Raw genomic sequence first — 21,926 nt, 5'->3', positions numbered from 1 at the left:
GAAATTTACCAATGGATGAGGCCCACAGAAAGGGCTGGGTTGTGGGGGAGGATAGAGGTCATGGTTACAAACAAACAGGCCATTAGAGGGGCTAGCATTCAGGGTGGAGGCAAAGCATGTCAGTAGTGGAGAAGTAGGTAAAGCAGAATTCACTAGTCTGGAGAGTCTGTTTGGATCTCTGGCGATGAGGGGTTTCTAAGCTCAGGTGGAGAGGGTACCAGGTGGTATGGAAGGCTAGGTGCTGCCGATCCTAATGATCTAGTCAGCAATGAGACGTCTCTGCCCAGAGCTCCAAAGGGATGCAACATGGTTCCAAGGTTGTTTTGAGCTTCAGCATGAGCCAGCCTCAGATAAGGAGGGTAGGATTGTCAGACCTGAATCTAAAGGAAGAGAATTTTACATGCTCCCAGGCCTTTTGGGAAAGTGCACCTGGGCATGGGTCCTGATAAAGTAGCCAAACTTCTCCTCATGTTGGTGACATGCGCTCATCCCTGGTGTCCCTTTGGAAGCATTGGGCCTTAGCCATAGTGTCCCCAGGATGAGGCGAGAGAAGAATTCAGCACCTAAACTCCTTGTCCAACCCAACTTGACTGGTGACCATAAAATAATGCCACTCCCAGGAGTCTTAATCATGATGGCAGTGGGGCTTCCCAGTACAGCTTCCCATTGCTAGGGTGACACACCTCATCCAACCCTGTATGGGCAGGAGGCCAGCTGCTAGACGTTTAGATATGAAGCTGGGAACTTGGTCTAAGAGAGAAAAACTGTAAACTCAGGTTTCGGGAAAACTGTGATATTAAATGAAGACAGGAAAAGCAGTAAGATAAATGCAGGGCTGAATCAGTTGAGTCACTGGTTTAATCTTTATGTAACTCAGATATCAGCTGGAGTTACCTTGCCCCTTTGTATCTGTTAGCATTGGCTCAAGCCCCATCCTGGGGGAAGTACAATGCCCTCCTCAGGTTCACGCACAGACTCATGGACTGACAATTTTCCAAATCCTCCTGCTCTGATTCCCAACTTGGACTGAGTTCTTCTCCCCTCAAAATGGACCTCATCACAGGATCTTTCTCCTTGATCTGCTCCTAAAACGCCACTCACAGCAGTTAGCAGCATATTTTAGAACTTCTGCTGGTGGGGCTACAGAACAGTACTCGACAGTGGATGACATAGAGTTAATATCAAATAGCCCTGTTCTTAAAAATACCCTTTTGCCATTTCTGCCAACTCTCAGACTCCAGACTTCTACCTAACTCTCTTTCGCCTTCTTTCCTCTCTCCCCCATCTCCTTCTTCTCTCCTTCATTCTCTTCCACTCCAAATCCTTTTTCATTTTCTAAGCAGAAACGTTCATCTGCTTCTTTGTTAACCCCTGCCCACCCCTGTCCCAGGGCTCACCCTCTGCTTCCACCTAGCTTTTGAAGATAATTTCCTAAACAAAACAGTTCTTTTTCTAAGAGAAATTCTGGAGCAAGCTGGATGAAAGACTTCCCTTACCTATTTTTATTGCTCCTGTTAGATAGCTGGCTCCCAGACTCTGTAATGGGGCCTAACCTACAGGTACATTTTAAGTGGTTCCTGATACAATGAGCAGAAGAGGCAGGGAGTACAACTCTGGGCTGTCCTGGTGACCTTCCCATCCAGTGTGTGGTTCTTACACGTTCTTCACATTGTGGTTCCCCGAGCAACTTCCCTCATGGAAACTTCCCAGGCCAGCTGTATGCTGACACTTGGAAAAGGTTATCCTTCATTCACTTTCTTCCACTGAGCAGACTGCTCCTCCGCAGCTCTCTCTCTCTCTCTCTCTCTCTCTCTCTCTCTCTCTCTCTCTCTCTCTCTCTCTTTCTCTCTCCGCCCGAGCTCAAAGATACCTTCCTTCCTTCACTCCAAGAGGAGGACAGACACAAAGCAGCTCTTTGTTTAGGACTTCAAAAGTCAGTGTTTCTTTTCACCTAATTAGAAGGAAGTATTTTTCCATTCACTTCATTTTCTTACTGGAATTGTCTAACTGGAGCTGAGTAGCTCAGTTTGCATACAACATTTGTTCATTAATTAACAGCCTCCAGGTCAGGTTGTCCTTATCAGGACTTAATATTTAACTCAGCCCTGGCTAAACCTGAAAGAGTGCTTGAAATTGCTTGCAGATTCTGCTATGATGAGAAGAGAACTCCAAGGTGGTGTTGCAGCTCTCTTTTCTCTACTGGAAGCTATTTGGAAGACTGAGACCCTCCAAGGAGTGTAACCCGAAATGTTTGGGGATCCTTGACAGAGATCAGGGATGGCTACCACTTTGCCAGTGTCTTATAACAATGAACTGAGACAAATGACTCAAGATTCTGAGACAGAAAAGGGTCAAAAAAGTTTTTTAAAAGAATGATTTTTTCCAACGAGTCCTTCTTATTTTCTACTCAAGAAAGCACTAAGTAATTGCCAGCATTGCCTCACTGGTTTCTCCATCCTCTGGTATCCGGTGGTGATAGGCAGAATTTTGGCCCCAAGATTTTTGCTCCCTGATATTACTCCTGTGGTTATTGGCAAAGGAGAAATTTGCAGATGTAATTAAGGTTACTAATTAATTGATTGTAAAATAGGGAGATTATCTGAGTGGGTCCAGTATAACTATGTGAGCCCTTAAAAGCTGAGGCCAGAAGAGGAAAGCAGAGAGATTCCAAGGATGAGAAGAGTTCAGTCTGCTGTTGCTGGATCTGAGGTAGAGGGGCCACATGCAAGAACCTTCCTGAGCTAAAGGCCGCCCACAGCTGATCATCAGCAAGGAACCAGAGATCTCAGTCCTACAACCCCAAGGAACTGAATTCTGTCAACAGCATGAATGAACTTGGAAGTAGACTCTTCCCTAGAGCCTCCAGAAAGGAATGCAGCCCTGCTGACACCTTGATTTGGGTCTTGTGAGACCCTGAGCAGAGAACCTAGTTGACCTACTTTTGACCTACAGAAACTGTGAGATGATAAATGTATGTTGGTTTAACCTTCAAAGTTTGTGGTAACTTGTTGCAGTAATAGAATATGATCACAAGGGGTTTCTGTCTTTTGTCCAAAGGATGTGAGCAATGGAGGCCCTCATTTCTTCGGAGGACCTGACTAAGCAAGGATATTCACGGCAAGGTTCTGTGGGCAAAGTTGATCACTAGTTTGAACTTGAACACAAACTGTGTTCACAGAGGCAAGGTGGCTTGGCCTCTTGTTTTATAACCTGGACCTGCACACTGCAATATGGTTGTCACTAGCCACAGATGGCTTAAATTGAAATTAAATAAAATTTAAAATTCAGTTCCTCAGTTGTATTAGCTACATTTTAAGTGTTAACATCCATATGTGTCTAATGGCTACCAAATTGGAAGGCACAGAACAGAACATTTCCTTTATTGCAGAAACTTCTATTGGATGGTCTGGTCTAGATGATTAACAGTGATAACATTCAGTTGCCACTGTTCTTTTTCTCACTTGGGGCACTGAGAAGTAGGATTCCTTCACTCTCTAGTAGAATTATTACAAAGCAGAATGCCTGCAAGTGTCTCCCAACCGAAGCAAGAAATATATGAATTTTGTGGAGACTTTCATGTCTCTATTTTCTTCCCTTATTACTTGCATAAATTACCTCCTGAGGATAGAAAGCCCTGGATTTGTAGTATAATTCTTCCAGAATATCAGAGACAGGGTATCAGGCCTCCTTTTTTTTTTTTCCCAATGAAGGAGGGGTCACCACGTAGTTAATGGCCACGAAGTCCCCAGGCCTGGACTGCAGGATTTTCCAAGGGCCTCCTGGCAGACAGGAAGACAAAAGTCGCTGTTGGGGCAGACCAATAAGTCATCCCCTGAAGCAAACAAACCCAAGCTGCTGATAGGTGTTAGACTTGCCTCTTATGTTGGTTTACAATGCCCCAAAGTGACACTAACCTAGAAGAGGAAAAAGAGGCTTATTCTTTTAGGAGCTGGAAGCATGTAGCCTCAGAATCAGACTTCTGCCTCAGGCTCAAACAACAAAAGTGAGACATAAGACTTCCTGGCCAAACTTACTTATATCTGGTGGTCCTGCAGTAGGGCTTGCAGGTGATGCGTTGGAGAGGTATGGCACAAGCCAAGGGAAAGCCTGGCTTCAAGGTTAGAAGACCTGGCTGAGTCTGACTCCTGCATCTATACTGCAGTGTTTCCCTGAGCTAGTTAATGAACCTCTGTGAGCCTCACTCTTTTCGTCTGTGACACAGCTGAAACAATTGGAGAGTAACAATCTTTGGTTCTTGGACTTGTTGTAGGGCTGTTGTGAGGGTAAAAGGAGAGGATTGCACAGATTGGCACACAGGAGTTTCTCAGGGAATACTAGCTAATGTTGTTACTCACACAGGTTATATCAGGAAAGACCATCCATCTGATACCCTGGCAGTCACATGTGTGGTCTTGACTACATTCCCACTTCAATCATCATTCCTACGGCCGTACCCTCAACTGAGTCATTTCAGCAATTGCACTCCCCACAAAAATCCTGTCATGCAGGTGTCATGCGGGGTCTCTGGTCCAGCTCCCTGTACCAGAACGCAGGACATGGTGAGGCCAAACAGAACACCCACGGAGCCATAGATAGGGGAGTCATGCCACTAGAGTCTCGCTTGCGGCTGGGTTAGAGACACAGGAAGCAGGAGCCACACGATCTGCAACCTTCCATCCACTTCTCTCTGCCAAACAACCTCACTTGCTAACTGCAATCCGCACTTGCTAGCTCAGCCACCATCTTCTCGCTAGCCCCCATTTTTCTGCTAACATAGCCACGGCAGTTATATTAGTGGCCAATGGCTCACTGGTTACAGCTGACGGCCAACTAGCCACAGCTGATGGCCATCCAATCACAGTTGATGGCCATTTCTACCTGAGCCAGCACCTTTCCACGTGAGGCCGAGAGCCTGGAAACTGCACTCCGGGCTCTGTCCCCACAATCCCATACATCCTACTCTCTCACTTCTACCCAATATATTCCTCTGAACATCTGATTCCCTATGATTCTTGCATATCACTGATACCTTCATCTTTTCACTGAGGAAATAGAAGCAACCAGAAAAGAACTTTCACAAGCTCCTACCACCCTATCTACCCACCTCCTCGAATCTCCTGCTTTGACAGGTGAACTGTCTGTGCTTCCATCTGTCCGTCTCACCACCCCTGCACTGGATCCAGCCCCTCTTCCCCACTCCTGTAAACACCCATCTCCCTGTGTCATTAACACTTCCCTTTCCACTGGATCATTCCCATTGCATCAAATATACTATATTCCTGATATATTAAAAAATCCTTCCTAGACCCCATCTTCCTTCAACTGTTACCTTTTTTTCTCTGCTCCCCTTTATAGTTTTCTCATCTCCCTGAATTCTCAATACTGGAGCATCCTCAGAACTCCACTCTTCTCTGTCCATACTCATCCCCAAGGGATCCACACAGTTCCATGACTTAAAACACCTTCCATATGCTGCCAAATTTATAAGCTGACTGGATCTTTCCCCTTAACTCCAGACTCTTATGTCTAACTGCCCACTCAGTATTGCCACTGGATATCCAATAGGCATCTTAAAGTTAATATGTTTAAAAACGAACTGTTGATTTGTAGCCCCCAATCCCCAGAACTTCTCCCTTCATAGTGTCCCTGACTCAATAAATGGAACTTCATTCTTCCATTTGCTCATGCTAAAAATCTTGGTTTTACTTTGATCTCTCTTTTTCTTTTATATGTTTCATCTACTCTATGAGAAACCAAAGGGAGATCAAGAGTCCCGAAAAGGTATTTATCCAGGCCAGACAGAAGTCCTGAGTTGCCAAAGAATACGCTTTCTTCAGTGACTAGGATTATTACCTAACCTTGCTGTAGTCACCCTTCATTCAGCAAATACGTTTGAAGAATTTACCATATTCCTGGCAGTGTTCTTGGTGCTAGGGATACAGTCATGAACAAAAATAGGAAATTTCATGGATCTTACTTTCTGCTGAGGGGGAGACAGAAAACTTGTCAGATGATTAAAGAAAAGTGTTTCAGGGTAAGAAGACAGGAAGTGACGGAAGGATGCTGTTTTAGATAGGGTCGTTGTGGAAGCTTCTGTGAGAGATGACACTTAATCATAGACGTTGAAGCATTAAGCAGAATGAACCATGCAGATATCTGGAAATAAATTATTCAAACAAGGGGAATATGCAGAGGCCCTGAGGCATAAGCATTCTTGGGGTGTCCCAAGAGCAGGATGAAAGCCTCTGTAGCTAGAGTGGAGTGAGTGAGGTGGGCAGTGGTGGGAAATGAAATCAGAGAGAGAGCTGGGAAGAGACCACGTAGACTGTGCAGCCAGAAAGGGATTTGGGATTTTATTCGAACAGGCAGAGAGCCAAGGGAGGGTTTCAAGCAGAGGTACATCATGATATGACTTACATTTTAACAAGATCAGCATGAAAGCTGGGTGAAGAATAGACTGCAGCAGGGAGAGAGTAGAAACTGAGAGACCAGTTAGGGGGCCAATTCCATTAATCCAGGTGCGGGAAGATGGTGCTTGAATTAAATGGTTACTGTGGAGGTGGCAGGAAGTATGGTATTTAGAATTCATTTTGAAGGTAGAACTGACAGGGTTTGCTGAGCACATGGGAGGTGCACAATTTATATTTGTTGACTGAATGGATACAGAGTATTCTAGGGTGAGGCAGGACTTTTCCCTGGCCTGGATGAAACACTCCTGTCATTGACACCCTCCCCCTTTTGTTCTCTTTCCATGATCATTTGCAGCCATCAGATGACTAATACTTTGTTCCACATCACCTAACTCTAGGGAGGGGTGTTCTGAACATTGAACACTAGGGTATAATCCCAGTGTAATAACTCTAAGTTATTACATTGGGATTCTGAATTATTTGTAAGTCTCTTCCCCATTTTCCTCAATCTGACCATCTCTCTTTGTGCTGATAAAATTGAACTCCAAACCTGAAAACTTGAGGCCCAGACTGTGGAATATAATGGTCCCACATGGCCCACATGGTACTTTCACACTGTTGGGCCCATTCTGAACCACGAATTGGACTCCTTTTTGAGAAGGTTTTCTCATCTTCGCAATACGTGCTTCTTATTACTCTTCAAACTCATATTGTAACATTTCTACAATATTAATATAATGGGATGGGAACCCAGTTTTCATTGTCAGAAGATGTTGTGGGCCATGTGGAACAAGAACAGCTCCCCACATAAGAACGCAGGATATGGCTAGGCCAAAAAGGAACACCCATGGAGCCATAGGTAGGGGAGTCATACGGCTATAGTCTCACTGGAGGCTGGATTCACACGACGTGTGACTTGCTGTCCGCTTTCTGCCAACCGACCGACTCTCTCCTCGACTTCACTCCCTAATGCAGCCACGGCAGTTATATTAGTGGCCAGTGGCTCAAGGGCCACAGCTGACGGCCAACTAGCCACAGCTGATGGCCACCTACTACCCGAGCCAGCACCTTTCCGCGTGAGGCTGAGAGCCTGGAAACTGCTCTCTGGGGCTCTGTCCCCCCAGAAGAGGTTTTTCTTTACTTCCAAGTCCTTTTCTTCAATTCCAAAAGTAGCAATAATGCCTACCAGGGCCAGGATTGGGACGAGGCAAGTGAGGTGCTGAGGGTACAACATTGAAGGGAGCCCTCACTCTCAGGGCCTGGTAAGCACAGGGTGAGCACTTGAGAATGAGGGCCTCCTGAAATGTGCTCTGGTCACCTCGATTGCCTCACCCTAGTCCTGGCCCTGCTGCCCACAGAGAAACATTTTGGCTTATTAACCAGGCAGCTGTAGCATCAAGAGGAGGACCAGTTCCCCACTGTTTTGCTATGACTATGCAACAGGAAGCTGCTCTCAGAGAAAGCAAATGGCATGGAGAGGAATCATGTTCAGGGAAGCACTGCCAATTTAGAAATTATTTAAAACCAGTGGGAAAATGGGGAGGGACATTATGGAGTTTTGCCTCATAATCAATTCAATAAGCCGCTGTCTTTCTATTTCTTGAGGGCAACCTGGATCTAGTAATCATATTCTATAGCATTTCTATCTTGTTTGCAATTCCTCAGATACAGCATTTAGAAAACCTTTATTCTCTATGATTTGTCTTCTTTTTACATATTACAAAAATTAACAGAACAAATAATGGCTGCAATGTAAACACTTTGGGCAATCAGGTATGGGTTTATTTTTAAGGTTGGGTTAACAAGTTCCATTTCCAAAATGAGTCCAAATTGACTGATTGGTTTTAAATTAGATCTTTAGTTTTTACCCTTAGCCACAGATAATGCCACTATTAATTTCAATTATTTAGAGGCAACATTAATACATGTGGAACAAGAACAGCGAGAAAGAAAGGAATAAATTACTTGTTACAAGACAGAATGACATTTTGACTGGCACAGAAATTTTTTTCTTTCACACACTTTGTGCTTTGACATTTCACTTGGCACAAACATTTCACAAATTCTTGACCTAATCTGATGTACTGTTGTTTAGCAATTGCTGACATGACATGTTTTAACCTCAAGCTCACTGGATTCCAAATGTTACCTTTTCCTGTCAATCAGTGTTGGATGACCTCTAAAACACAGTCGAGGCAAGAGTCTATGTACCTAGGACGTTAAGTGTATTTGCCCAGAATGAAGAAAGAGCAGGGTGAAGTAGGAGTTGGGGGAAGGGTGGGATAGGAGTATCATTCAGGGCAATTGTGGGGTGAAAACAGGGCAGAAAACAGATCCCTAGGGAACTCCAAGATCTTGCAAGAGACAACAGCCCCAAACATAGAATACCTAGGAGTAAACCCAATAAAAAATTGTAAATAATTGAGAAATACATTATCTTCCTAAAAGGGAAGACTATATTGTATAAAAATGTCACTTCTTCTCAAATTGTTTTTTAAGTACAACTTGACCGTCTCTAGGCCTCACTGTCTGTGGATATGGGGGAGAGATCACATTCATATGAATACTCAGATTTTGCTAGCTCATTAGATTTTATTGACATCTCTGCTTCTTTACTCAAGAATAAGCCAACTCACAATGCTCTGCTCTGATCTTCTTTGTTTAGGTCTATATCAGTCAGAAATGCTTTCAGCTGCAAGTAATAAAACAACTCCACCAACAGTGGTTTAAACAATAAAGCTGTTTAATTGTCTCCCATCATTAGTTATGAGGTGGGCAGTTCCAGGTGTGAGGCATTGGCTTACTCAACAAAATCACCAAGGACCTAGGCTCTTTCTATGTTTCCACTCTTGCCAACCTCAGAAAATTGCTTTTGTGGATGCAAGTCAGAAGAAACAAAGCTCCAAGCATAATGTTCACACATAACATAAGTGTTCAAGGCAGGAAGAAGGGGCAGAACCACCCTCAGCAGGCTTCCTCTTTGACGTTGCATCTCATGGGCCAAAGCTGGGTCACATTGCCTACCTGTAGACCAGTCGGTGGCAAAGGAGGACAGCAACTGTCATAACGGGTTTTGACCAAACATGATTCACCCATGAATACTGGGAACATGGCTGCCAGAACAAAACTGTGTTTCTGGGGTCTGTTAGCCATGAAGAAGGGGACATAGATGTTGGATAAGAACGAACAGCATTTGCCCAAAGATTCAATAGCCACAGGCATTTGAGAGAGGCCCCTCATAAGACCACTGCTCTGCTGGCTGCTCCAGACTCTTCTTTGATCTGCAAGGCACAGACCCTCTCCCTAGTGGTTGCTCCCAGTCCTCAGAGTGCCAACCTGCTTGGCTGCCTGCAGCAAAGAGGGGCAGAGCAGCCTTCTTGGAAGCGTGCACTGTATTGCCTGGATCCCACAGCAACACTCCTAGTGACCAGTCTTGCCCAGGTGCTCACAGAAATAGCTCCTGCAGCTCCTGCCTCTGATCTCTTTCATGGTGACTTTGTAGCCAGCCCTATAGGCGGGCTCACTCAACATGCATTCTGTGGGGGCAGAGCCCCAGAAAGTAGTTTCCAGGCTCTCGGCCTCACATAGACAGGTGCTGGCTCAGGTAGTAAATGGCCATCAACTGTGATTGCATGGCCATCAGCTGTGGCTAGTTGGCCGTCAGCTGTAACCAGTGAGCCATTGGCCACAATATAACTGCTGTGGCTATGAGGAGGAGGAGGGAGAGAGAGAAGAATGGGGGCTGGCAAGAAGATGGCGGCTGGGCTGGCAAGTGTGGATGGCGGTTTGCGGACAGTGTGGATCCAGCCTCCAGTGAGAGTATAGTGCCGCCAGAGAGAATATAGTGGTATGACTCCCCTACCTATGGCTCCGTGGGTGTTCCTTTTTGGCCTCACCATATCCTGCGTTCTTGTATGGGGAGCGGGAGCAGAGACACCGCAGGCCGCCCTGCACGACACATTCTCATCTTCCTTCTCCCACCTCCATTCTAGACAGTGAAAGCTAAACATCTTCTCATAGCCTCCTTTGCAGGGAAGGGTGGTTTTGTGTGTGACAGTTTTAGGGAATGCTATTTAAGCAGAAATTTGCTAGGGGTTTCTGGAGAAACCTTTGCTCGCCCGATAAAGCCTTGGCTTCTGCTTAGATCACTGTGCTACTTAAGTTTAACATGATCCTAGTCAAAGTCTTCATGGGATATTTAGGGGGAATGACAGCAAAATTATTCTACAGTTTATCTGGAAGAATACACAAGTGAGACTAACTAGAATATTAGCTTTATTATTCTAAATAAATAAATCTAAATAGGGAAGATATAAAAATAATTTCTTTTTTTGTGATCCAACCCTTTTATGCTTTAAAGAGACTTCCCAATTCTGAAATCCACTAAATATGTATCTTATTTCTTTCTGGTTTAATTCATTCATTCATTCATTGATTAAGATTTTAATTAAAATATAGCTAACACACAATATTATATTAGTTTCAAGTATATACCATAGTTATTCAACATTTATATATCTAAAGAAGTTATATAAATTATGTATCTAAAGAAGTTATCTAAAGATCACCATGATAAGTCCAGTAACCATCTGACACCGTACCCTGCTACAACAATATTATTAACTGTATTTCCTGTACATTATATCCCCATGACTTACTTGTTTTATACCTGGAAATTTGAACCTCTTATTCCCTGTCATCTTCCTCCCCCTTTTAAATTTTTCAATTACAGTTGAGACTCAATATTATTTTATGTTAATTTCACGTGTGCAGCATAGTGGTTAGACATTTGTATAATTTCAGAAGTGATCCCGCTGACTAGTTGCACTAGTATGCACCTGGCACCATACCTAGTTATTATCATATTATTGACTATATTCCCTATGCTGTACTCTACATCCCCATGACTATCTTGTAACTACCAAATTGTACTTCTTAATCCTTTCACCTTTGTTACCCAGCACCCCAACACCCTGCCATTTGGCAACCGTCAAAATGTTCTCTGTCTCTATGAGTTTGTTTCTGTGGTTGTTTGTTTATTTTGTTCTTTAGATTCCACATATAAGTGAAATCATATTGCATTTGTCTTTCTCTGTCTGACATACTTCACTCAGCACAATGCCTTCCAGGTCCGTCCATTCTGCCCCAGATGGCAATAACCCATTCCCTTCCATGGCCTAGCAATATTCCATTGCATGTATATAGGTACCACTTACTTTTCATCCATTCATCCATCGTTAGACACCCAGGCTGCTTCCACATTTGGCCATTGTAAACAATACTTCAATGAACTTGTGAATGTACACGTCCCCTAGAGGTAGCATTAGGGTTTCTTCGGATAATTACCCAGAAGTGAGATTACTGGGTCCAGCTTTGTCTCTTGTTATAGCCTTTATTTTAAAGTGTATTTTGTCTGGTACAAGCATTGCTACCCAATGCTTTTTCTGTTGTTGTTTGTTTCCATTTTCATGAAATATCTTGTTTCCATCTCTTTACTTCTTTACTTTCAGTGCGTGCATGTGTGTGTGTGTGTGTCTTTTGATTTCAAGTGAGTCTCTTGTAGGCAGCGTATGTAACGGTTTTGTTTTTTTTATCCATTCAGCCACCTATCTTTTGATTAAAGCATTTAATCCATTTACATTGAAAGTAATTGTTAACAGATATGTGGTTATTGCTATTTTATTATTCATGGTTTTAATTAATTAATTAATTAATTAATTATGTTTGCTTTAAAGAAGGCCCTCTAAGATTCCTCGTAATACTGGTTTGGTGATGATGAATTCCTTTAGCTTTTTCTTGTCTGGGAAGCTCTTTATCTGTCCTTTGATCCTAAGTGATAGCTTTGCTGAGTTGGGTAATCTTCATTGTAGTTCCTTGCTTTTCACCACTTTGAAAATTTCCTACCAATCTCTTCTTGCCTGAAAAGTTTCTGTTGAGAAGTCAGCTGATAGTCTTATGGGGGCTCCTTTGTAGGTAACTAACTGCTTTTCTATTGCTGCTTTTAAGATGCTCTCTTTGTCTTTAACCTTTGGCATTTTAATTATGATGTGTCTTGGTGTGGGCCTTTTTTTTTTGGTTCCTGTTGTTTGGGAGTCTGTGCTTTCTGGTGTTGTATGTCTATTTCCTTTGCCAGGTTAGGGAAGTTTTCAGTATTATTTCTACAAATAGGTTCTCAATCCATTGCTTTCTCTCTTCTCCGTCTGGTACCCCTGTGATGAGAATGTTGGTATGCTTGATCATGTCCCAGAGGCCCTTTAAACTCTCCTTATTTTTTTGGATTCTTTTTTCTTTTTCTTGTTCTGTTTGGAATCTACTGCTGATTCCCTCTAATGTATTTTTTTTTTTTTTTCAGTGATTGTATTCTTTATTTCTGCCTGGTGGTTGTTTTTAATGTTTCCTATCTCTTTGTTGAAGTTCTTACTTAGACCATTTAGCATCCTTATAACCAGTGTTTGGAACTCTGCATCTGGTAGATTGCTTGTCTCCAATCTCTTTAGTTCTTTTTTTTTGGAGCTTTGTTCTGTTCTTTCATTTGGGATATGTTCCTTTGTCTCCCCATTTTAACTTCCTCCCTGTGTTTGTTTCTATGTATTAGCTAGGGCTGCTATGCTTCCCTGTCTTAGTAGAGTGGCCTTATATAGTTGGTGTCCTCTGGGGCTCAGTGGCACAGTCTCCCAGATGCTTCCAGGGGTGTCCCTTGTGTGGGGTGTATGTACCCTCCTGTTGTAGTTGAGCCTTGGTTGCTGTTTGTATGTCTGTGGGAAGGATTGGCCCTCAGCATGATTCGTTGTGAGGATTGGCCATGACTACAGTGGAGGAGCTGTGGTACAAGGGCTGACCCTGCAGAGCAGGATTCACTTTAGTGGGGCTCTGGTGCCTGCCCAGTCTGCCCTTTGGGTGTGTTGTCCTTGGAGGTGGCTGGGTGATGTTCTGGCTTGGTCAGAGGCTGACCACTGGGAGTGCAAGTCCTGGGGTCTGCTGGGAGGGGACCTCTGCAGGCCATAGCCTGTGCCCTGCCTGGAGCTACTTGGCATGAGCCACAAAGCAGTCCACAGGTGGCCACCACCTATGTCAGTCTTGGAGGTGCCTTAGAGGTCAAGCTGTGAACTGAGGCCAGCTGTCGCTAGAACTGGGTTTAGGACTGCTCAGCCAGAGACATGAGAAATGCTGAAGGCAGATGCTGTTTCTTTGGGTTTTGTGAATGTTTGAGAGATTTTAGGGAAGTCTGCAGCTTGAGCCAAGACAGGCTGTTTGTATGGAAAAGCCACTGGAAGAGTCTTGGGTGTACAAGTTGGGTGAGCTGGGGGTCTCAGAAAATCACCAAGGCCGGGTGAATGAATGGTGTTAGCCAAGTTGATGGAGACTCAGATATGGCGGTTGTCTACGTCTGCACTCCAGTTGTGGGGAGATCTCAACAAAGAAACAATGGCTTCCGCCAGCCCCTCCGGCCCTCACCCTGAAGCCAGACAATTCAGTTCCTCCTCATATGTCTCTGGTGCTTTTTGAGCTGCTGTCCCAGCACTAGAGCGTGGATTGAGTGAGTCCAACAGCAAGTAAGTTGATGAGCAGCTCCTTAAAAGGAACACCTGGGTCTTCAGCCACCCTGGTCACACTCAGCCATAATCTCTGCTGGTTTTCATAGCCAGAAGTTATGAAGACTTCTTTCCCCAGCACTGGAACCCTGAGCTGGGGAGCCTGGTGTGGGCCTGGGATCCCTTGCTCCTCTGGGAGGTAGGGGAGAACTTCTGCAGCTGAGATATCCCTCCTAATTTTTAATGGTTACATGCAGGTATGGGAACAGCATCTTCTGCATCTCTGACCCTCCTGTCAGTCTCAAGGTGGCTTCTTCTGTATGTCCTTAGCTGTAGGGCTCTGGTTTAGCTAGACTTAGGCATCTATCAATGATGGTTGTTCTGTAGTTTAGTTGTAATGTTGATGTGGTCATAGGAGGAGGTGAGCACAGCATTTACCTACTCCACTATCTTGATTGGGCTGGTTTTATTTTTTATATCAAAAAAACTATCAAAAATCACCGTAAGTGTCAGATGGGTACTAGACTTATTGGGGTGATCACTTTGCAAGTTATATAAATGTCTAATCACTATGTTGTACATTTGAAACTAATGTAATATTGTATTTAAACTGTAATTGCAAAACATTTTTAAAAAAAATCACCGTAAACAAACTTATGAGGCAAGCAACAAACTGGGAAAAGTCCCTGTTTCAGCAGGGAACATGATATTGGGGGTAGGGGTGAGAGCCATGTTACTGGAGTATGGTGTCTCCTTTATACCACAGGCTGGTGATATTATTATCCCCATATATTATTATTGTTGTTATTTATCTCCATTTTGTCCATAAAGAAATTAAGAAGTTAATAACTTGCTCAAGATCCAGTGGAATAGAGTGAAATCCAAACCAAGGTGTTTCTGAGGATAAAAAGCCACAATCTGTGCTCTTTCTACGAATACACCATACTGTCAATGAAATCTTAACTAAGAAAGGTTGACTTTCCAACTGAATTAGAAATAATAAGAGGAGTGGAGCAGATCAGGATGATTTAAGAGATATGGAGAGCAGGAGGGATATATTAAAGGAGAAAGATGAAAATGAAAGTAATCAAGACACATAGTCCAAATTGTGTCTGGGATCATTGGGAATGGGCAAGTAGGAAGGATGGACCCCAAATCCATGTTGCCTGTGACCTGGGCTGAAGTCTTGGTCACACATAGCCAAGGCAGTGTATCATAGAAAGAGCACAGACGTTTTATATCCGACAGATCTTTGTTGATCCTCTTTCATCACTTACTAACTGCATGTCAAAATGAGGATAAAAATAAGCCCTTAAGTAATCCAACCACAGACTCCATCACATTTCAATTTTATCTCCTCCAAGGATCCTGAAGTTGGGGCCGTTGCTCCTGGTGTTCTGATTCCTGCTAGATAGCAATCCCAGACACCAGGGTGATAGTTCCATAGCTACATTTAAAGATGTAGCTATAGCTGTAAAACTTGTCTGTTGCCAATTAGAACCCAATAAGCACAAGTTAATTCTGGTTGCCAGTATCCACCCATATTTCATGAATTAAATACTCCACACTATTTTCCCTGGCTTGACATTGCATCAAGATCACAGAGAGTAGTATTTTTTATAGTTGCAGTACAGTTAAACAGGAGTGGCCATTGTGTATCAGCAAAGGTTAAATGTAATTAAATGAAAATGATTATGCTCACCATGGATAATTTCTATCTGTACTATTCATATGGCCGAATAATAAAATCCACAATGGAATAATTCCATTTAAAACTAATGTTGCTCAATTTATGGCCAGCTTTTCACAGTCAACTTAAATTGCTTTCTTACTCAACACAATTATAGCGATAAATAATTCGAATTGATTAAATTTGAAAATAAGAAATTCAATTTATGAAAGGTTACAAAGCATAGTAAAATGTGGCATATTTTTATTTATAAGTACAGATCAGATAGCACATGGAAATCGGCTTACATTGTTTGCAAAGAAATTCTTAAGGCAAGTAATATGGTAAAACACCATCTTATCAAGCTGATCAATACATAGAACTGCAGATTATCACAATAATTATTTTCATAAATAAAAGAGACTGATGTGACATTTATCCTCTTCTTATATTTAATAATGAACAAGAACACTCAATTAAAAATGGCCATATTTTTTTCCTAGTTTAATGTATTTACTTATTATTTTACAATCACTCTGAGCTATGGCTTTGGTGTCTGTAGAAGCTATAATTTTGCTACAAACCTTGAAATTAATTTAAAAACAATTTGATACCCAATTTTTCAGCAAACAAAGAAATAAATAGGTAAAACTAATCACAATGCATTGGTATGGATATATTTAAAGAGGGTTTGTGGGTGGAAAAAATATTTTTGCTTCAGATGGTTCTTAAATCTTTATAATACCGCATATAATACCATATATGAGACACACATATTAAGGCAGTTCCTGGTACATAGTAGGTGCTTAGAAATGTTGGGTGAGTAAGTGATTAACATACTTTACCAAACAAATAAGTTCACATCACCATGTCGTAGACACATTCTCCAAAAATTATGGAATTCTAAACATTAAAAAACTATTCTAATGATGTGTGGCATATTTACTGGGGGGACTAAGGCACAAATACCTCAGACAAATGGTACCTCATCTGTTTTGTTTGTTGCACAACATGTCAATATTAACTGCCTTTTCCAGACCCCATTCCATTTCTGCACCTGTGAACTTAAATTCATTATTGGAAAGGTTCCATCCTTCCCCTGGGGAAGCCACATTTCTCACATCTTGTTTTAGAAAGAATCCCTGTTGGATTAGATGCACTTGTATATTTTTCTCTGGGTTTTCAAAACTTCTTATAAAACTTCTTTCATTGTGTATCTTCAGACTGAAAGAACACAATATACTAAATTCTACTTTTGTTTTCCAGTTTACTCTACTGTTTCTTAGTGGGTCCTAACATTTTGGTTTCCTACATTCATTTTAAGTCTCTCCCAAATCCATATAATTTTATCTCATGCCTCATTCCAAATGTTTAGTGAATATCCAGTTTATCCAATTGCATGTTTACATTATTGGAGTTAAAAAGGACTTCCTTTACTAGCCACACTGGCCTAACAGGTGTTCTTGTTTGAGGACACAGAAGATATCGCTTCCTGCAGTGAGTGTCCACCAGGGACCCCTGAGCAAAACAGACTCCATGGTGGCTGGGGTAAGAATGAGGCATAATGAGCAGGGCCTAGAGCACCTGGGGATTCAGTCACAAAGAGCTTACATCAATTGCCTGAGTAGAATTTAACTCAAGACTTTTATTTTTGTGGGGGGTGGGGAGAGGTAGAAGGTAGAGAGGGTGGTCATGGGAAGTGTCACATTATGGAATATTTGGCTTCTGCCTCTCAGCTTCTCTCCTCCTGATGGCCTTGGGAACACCCAAGTAAGCACCAGACAGTATGGTTCTGCTCTATCCAGCCCCCATGTACTGGATGCTGGATTGCCCATCCATTTCCCCATTCACCCTTCCCAACAGGCCCATTTTTATTTAGGCACCAATCTCTCCCCCCTCCACAGTCTACTATTCAAGAGAAGCTAACCCTCCCTCAGTTCCAAGTCTGGGGCTGATTGGTCCAATGGAACGCTCATCTACTTGTCAGGGATTGGGTAATGAATAGGCATGTGACCCAATTTGAGCCAATGAGGTATGAGCAGAGGTGCTAGGACTTCTGGAGAAGGACTTCAATTTCTAGGAGAGCTCCTGTTAGCAGCTGGCTGTCTCTTCCTATAGCTGTTGTTACACGCAGTTTGTGAGGCCAGACTGGTTGCAGTCACCTTGCCTCCAACCTGCAGAGGAAGCCAAAGCACAGAGGAAGGCATTACTGGAAGGCAGGAAAGATGAATGCATCCCTACTTTTTAATCTTTAATTTAGGAAGACAGTCTTTGTCTTTTCCCTTCCTCCCTTCCTTCTACAAAGAAGGACTTGAAAAAAAAGTTGTGGTAAAATATACACAACATAAAATATTGCTATTTTAACTATTGTGAGTGTACATTTCAGTGGCATTAAGTGCATTTGCACTTCTGGGCAACCACAGCAACTACACATCTACCTATTAAACATGGAGAGACACTTTGAATCAGGCTGGATTCCAAGATGTAGATTGGGCTCTTTCTTCCCAGAGGAGGAGGTCACAGTGTGTTTAAATGTTATATACATAGGAGTGACTTTCTCTCTGGGTTTTCCTTCCATCCACATAGCAGGAGGGATAAGCTATGTCAAGGCCTGGACATCTAGGTCTGCCACTTCTACTTTCATGAGAAAGTACTGAGATATGGCTATTGTTTGGTTAGATTTAAAAAAAAAATCACTTGTTGTTTATCTGAAATTCAAATTTAACTGGTAATCCTATAGTTTTATTTGTGAAATCTGGTATCCCTAGGTTAAGGCGAAGGCAGCCCATTGACTTGCGTGACTGGAGGCCTTGAAGGACCCCTGATAATAGCAGTGGACACTAGTGTCTGGCGATAAGGATCTAGCAAGAAGCTGCCTATCTCTGCAGAGGCCAGCATGGAGAGAGGATTGTGGGTCCAACTGACACTCCATTTCCTCATTCCTGTTGCCAGGATGGAACATAAATTGTACCTCACACCCCATCTGAACTTTTATTGTCGCTGGGGGGAGGAGAAAGAGAGAATCCTGAACTGGTTGAGTATTAACTGAAAAGGACCCGAGAGAAAAAAACAAAGTGACTGAGTCACTCTGCATCAGCAAGATTAAGCAGAAATGAGAATTTAAGAACTAAGGTTAGTTATAGTGTAATTAAGTCACATTTTCCACATCTGAGTCTGTGAGTGAAAATTTATACCTGCTACACATAAAAAATGGGACTGACGAGATTGTTTCTGAGGTCCCTTCTGTATTGACAATTCCATAGCTATAGCGATGAGGTGTGAGGCCCTTGAAGGAAAAGTAAGACACAGATTAGACAAGGGTGGGAGCATTTCAGAAACCTCTGTTGGGTGCCTGGTTACAGGAGACCCAGCAAATGGGCCTGGGTGGAAAGAAGCATGAGAAAGATCATGGCCATTGTGTGTATAAGCCATCTCTGTATGATTTGAGTTTGCTGCTTCTTAAACATTTAAAGTTGAGGACTTGGTAGAGTTAATTATTATTAACAGTGAGAGGCAGCTGATTTACACTGATTAAGCTGATTTAAGAGCTGTTTTCTTAAGGGAACTGTGAACGTGCTGTCTAAGGAACCAATTGGTGAACAAGCACGTTTTTACAGGGAGAGTCACAAAGGCCTCTGACCCAGGAAGTCTGGAAGCTGAGAGAGAATTGTTGCTGAGTACATGTTTAGCTTACCACCTAAGCGAACAGTGCATGCTGCAAGCACGGTGGGTTCTCCCTGCTTGCAGAGAGGGTGAAGAGCCTTGAAGGGGAACTCTTCCAACTCTTCAGAGAGGAAAAGGTGCCTAGACAACGGGGAAGACACATGCCAGGCAGGAAGCCAGAAAGAAAGCCTTTTTAAGAGAGGAGGGAGTTGAAGCCAATTTCAAGAGGCTTTGAGAGGAAAGTGGTGATCCAGTGGAGGGTCTGGTGGAGGAGAAACATTACACTTGGGGCTTAAGAGGCAGCTTTTTGCTTCACCCCAGCAGCACCTCACACTCATCAACAGTCAGAAAGCACTGCCTTGGAGGGCACTGGCAGGAGCAGGAGCGAGCAAGGCTGTTCCTGCCCAGTGAGGAACAGGTGAGTCATGAACTTTTTGGACCAACTCCCTTCGGGAGAACCCGGGGCCTGACACAGAGAGCAGGGGTGAGTTGTGCTGGAGAACGCCGGCCAGCAGGATGTGGCCAACGCCGACCAGTATAGCTCAGTCTTATTGATCAATACTCACACTTATACACTTACATATGAAAGAGTGAGAGCTGGAGGTAGAAGTACACTGCCTTGTAGATATTTATTGGCTTTGAAGGCCCTTATACAATACACAGGAAGCTAAGAGTAGAGGTGTCAGAGGCCATAGACATGTCCGCCTTCATTTTAAAGATTGCCATTTGTGAAGAGTAATGAGAAATGAAAATGCAAGTATTGGCTACTCCCGGTTAACTAGCAGGATTTGGTTTTCCAGATTGTGGCTTCTGATACCAGTACTTCTGGCAGAGATTACTAAGTGCTTTGCACTAAATCTGGGAAGACCTGTTTGACAGGAAACACCTCCCTAATTGAGAGATTCCACCCAAAATTGGAAGGAATGGGAAGCAATTGGTCTGGTAAAACCATGAAACAAACTATCATGGAGGATAACCACGTTACAAAAGGAATGTGAACCCAGATAAATTTTCAGCTGGAAGCATCCAGTAAATGGGTCAAAGAAATGTCCATAGGCTTTGAGATCTATTCTGTATGGTGCTGAATCTGGAAAAGAAACAAAATGTGTTTAACTGTTTTACCTAGTGAGGTAGACATAATCCCATAGAGATGGGGTGTGATGGGAACCAAGAGCTGGCCCGGGCCTGTCATACCCATGAGAAGAATGTCAGGAAGGCTAAAGCTGAGAACAAGCCAAAGCTTGTGGGAAAGAAAAAAGCCTCAAGACATGCAAAAGGGTTATCAGATGGGAGAGGGATTGTGGCCTGGGTGAAAAAGGTGAAGGGATTAAGAAGTACAAATTGGTAGTTACAAAATAGTCACAGGGTGTAAAAAGTACAGCACAGGGAATATAGTTAATAATATTGTAATAACTATGTATCGTGCCAGGTGGGTACTAGAATAATCAGGGGACTCATTTTTTAAATTATATAAATGTCTGACCACTGTGCTGTACACCTGAAACTAATATAAAATAATATTGAATGCCAACTATAATTGAAAATAAAAAAGCTATGTTTGGAGCAAGAAGGACATGGAAGGTGTAGGCCTACTGTTTGGGAAGTTTAGTGCAATGTTTGCAGATGATAAAGACCAAGGGAGAATGACACTGTCTGAGTGTTGCTTCTGTTTCCTCCAACAAGAGAATGGTGTTCAAGCTCCGTGGAGCCCAACAATACAGAGGGGAAGGAAAGGGAAGGGAAGTGATCAAGGCTCTAAATCCTTACCTGTCAGGAATGTGCTTGCTGAAAAATTGTTGTTAATTAACTTGGTGCAAAAAAATGAAGAATGGTGAGGAGATAAAAGAGAACTTTACGCAAAGGGATTTGAGTACTTATTTTAGAAAAATCCCTTTTATGTGGACTATACTCTCCCAGTACTCCGGAGAGTATCTGCTGTTTGATGGGCGGGCCTTGCCCTCCCACCTGCAAACCCACTTAATGCCAGGTCACAGAGAAAGAGCATAACAGAATTAAAGCTGCAGATTACAGATCAAGGTCAAAAGCCCTGCCAACTTCCCATTCTCAAAGGTAGTAGAAAAGGTGGGAGCAGGAAGGTGGGAGAGCAATAGGAGGTCCTCAAGTCCTGGAGGCAGGGGACCAGCTACCATGTCATTCTTTGTTAAACTGACACCTGTTCCCAGCAGGTGACTTAATCACTGATCCCTTAAAATATCAGCTTATTCCCTAAGCATTCTGGGTTCCTAGTAAAAAAGGCTCTTCAATGATTTCTTTGAAAGAGTCATACATAGTATGAAATTTGGGAAAATATTTTGGAAAGCACAAAAGAATTTTTAAAAATCAACTTTGACCTTATTTTCTAGAGATAGCCTCTGTTAGCATTTTCTTTTATGATGTGTATTATTTTCCTCTGATAATAGTAGGGCACACATAGGATTAAAATTTGGAATCTATAAAAAAGCTTAAAGAATAAAATAAAAGCCACCTGTAATTCTATCACTGTTGATATTTTGATGTTTTTCCTTCCAGTCTTTTTTCTTTACACACACATATAAATTTTTAATAAAATGTGAATCATACGGTATATGTAGTTTTGTATCCTTTTTTATGCTTAAAATTATCTCCTGAACATTTTTTAATTAAATGCTGTTC

The 21,926-nt window shown here is 42.6% G+C and overlaps 1 long non-coding RNA gene across 9 annotated transcripts in view; it reads left to right on the top strand.

Annotated features, from left to right (window-relative positions):
- LOC109456036 (uncharacterized) overlaps positions 1-21,926 on the top strand; it is a 114,015-nt gene that overhangs the window by 17,966 nt on the left and 74,123 nt on the right. The window contains exon 4 of one of the 9 annotated variants that reach the window (XR_012489671.1): positions 2,144-2,971. The exons of the other annotated variants lie outside the window; for them this stretch is intronic. This is a non-coding gene — a long non-coding RNA (uncharacterized LOC109456036). The remainder of the gene's footprint in view (positions 1-2,143; positions 2,972-21,926) is intronic. 9 annotated transcript variants of the gene reach the window in all.

The sequence above is a fragment of the Rhinolophus sinicus genome, linkage group LG10, assembly GCF_036562045.2.
Source record: "Rhinolophus sinicus isolate RSC01 linkage group LG10, ASM3656204v1, whole genome shotgun sequence".
Taxonomy (NCBI): Eukaryota; Metazoa; Chordata; class Mammalia; order Chiroptera; family Rhinolophidae; genus Rhinolophus; species Rhinolophus sinicus.
Note: the sequence above shows the minus strand (reverse complement) of the source record. Positions and strands in the feature narration are given on the sequence as shown.